Raw genomic sequence first — 2,015 nt, 5'->3', positions numbered from 1 at the left:
CAGTGTTTCATTCTGCTGTGCATGAGGTTGCTATGAGTTAGTACCAACTTGATGGCACTTAACAACAACCACAACAATGGACCTAAAGTTAGTGATAGGAAGGTATGTTTGGAAAATTCATGGGAATAATTTAAGTAGGTCTGAATCATGGTCTTATTTCTGATTCATGCTCTCATTGTAATCTTGGGCAAGATAAACTTTACTGGTTTCAAGATTCTTGTATCAGTAAGGATTACACTCAGTTGCATGTAAAATTCATCCACAGTGGCATATTTAAAGGAGCTTAATTTTCTCAAATATACAACTGATTCTGGGCTGTTGTAGTAACCCCATGAGTTCCCCAGGTCCTCTTTCCTTCATTGTCTGCCATCCTTAACCAGTCAGTTGTCTTTGAGTCAACTCCAACTCACGGTAATCCCATATGTGCGCCACAGAATTTTCAAGGGATCATTTTTCAGAATTAGATCACCAGATCTTTCTTCCATAGGTTTGTCATCTTTCGGTGGCAAAATGGCTGCTCTGCCTCCAGACTCACAAAATAAAAAAGGAGGAAAGCAGGAAATGAGAAAACCAGGAAGCAAAATGCTCCCCCAGAAACTTTGAAATAACAAGATGATACCTCTAAATCTCATTGACTCAAACTGGACCACATGACATCCCTCTGGCTGCAAGGGGATCCAGGGGAATGAGTTCTTCACCAAGGACATTATTTTACCAAGTAAAAATAGAGTTCATTTAGTAAGGAAAATGAGGGAAACCCATACTGGATTGGCAAACAGCATTGTTTATCACATACCTCCTCTGAGATAAGATCATTCTAGCCCCTACTGTGTTATCTGTTGTTACCCAACAAGTAAGTACAGATTGTCTACTGTCTCTAGGCTGTCTTCTAGATACAAGGGACACAATGGTGAGTATCTACAAACATAATTGATATAACAACAAACATTGATTGCCTTGGACTACTAGAGTTGCTGTTGCTAAGTACTGTCGAGTCAGTTTTGATTCATAGCAACCTTATCTGTATAGGTTTTCCAATACTGTAGATCTTTATGGAAGCAGAAGGTTTCCTCTTTTTCTTATGGAGCAGCTGGCGGATTTGAACTGCTGACCTTGTGCTTAGCAGCACAACACATAACCCACTATAACACAACCTTCTGCCAAATCAAGTTGTTGTTGTTGTTGTTAAGTGTCATTGGGTTGGTTCTGAATCAATAGTGACCCTGTATAGGGTTGCCAAAGAGAGGCTGGTGGGTTTGAACCACTGACCTTACAGTTAGTAGTCCAGTGCTTGTCCTACAGTGCCGCACCAGGACAGATCAAGTGGTCCAGCCAAATTCAGATTTGATACAGAACAAAGGTTTCAATGTGCTAATTCAATGGATCAAGCAAGAGAAAACAGAGCTGTCTCTACAGTCTAATAGCAACCTGAATCATAAATTCTACCTCTTAGTTTTCCTTTTGTTCTCTGGCTCAGTACTTTTGAAGGCTCCAGTTCTGCTCTGAACCAGAAGTAAGGGAACTCCATCTTGGAGGAGAGAAAGAAAAAAGAAAATCCCAAATTCTTTGGCAATTCACAAGGTGGACCTGCCTCATTCTACCTGTTCCCATAGCAGTCTTAGAGGCAATGGCCAACCAGGAAGTCCTGCCAAGCTGTTTGTTTCCATCTCCAAAACCAAACTTATTGTCATCAAGTCAAGTCTGGGGAAGGGGCACACAATGGAAAGGAAAGGGGAATGGAAAAACAAGGCAGATGAGAGAATAGCTACGCAGGTTTACATGGGCTAAATAGGACAGAGGTAAATAACTGTGTAAGCACAACCATGGAAAAACAGGGCTTATGGATACGCAGATTGAGGCAAGGTGTGAATGGGGTAAAAGTCGGGAAATGTTGTTAAGATGCTTGGCTGTCTTTTGAATCTTGTATTTTACTATTGTAAAATAAACATGAATGGGAGAGAGAGGAATAGGCAGAAACATCACCAGAGAAAGCTTGTAAGTCCATCATCAGCCTA

General features: G+C 40.9%; 1 pseudogene; it reads right to left on the bottom strand.

Annotated features, from left to right (window-relative positions):
• The window catches only part of LOC102816392, a 14,075-nt pseudogene extending 12,547 nt beyond the window's left edge, over positions 1-1,528 (bottom strand).
• Between the last annotated feature and the right edge of the window lie 487 nt (positions 1,529-2,015).

Source organism: Chrysochloris asiatica, unplaced genomic scaffold, assembly GCF_000296735.1.
Source record: "Chrysochloris asiatica unplaced genomic scaffold, ChrAsi1.0 scaffold00144, whole genome shotgun sequence".
Lineage (NCBI taxonomy): Eukaryota > Metazoa > Chordata > Mammalia > Afrosoricida > Chrysochloridae > Chrysochloris > Chrysochloris asiatica.
Note: the sequence above shows the minus strand (reverse complement) of the source record. Positions and strands in the feature narration are given on the sequence as shown.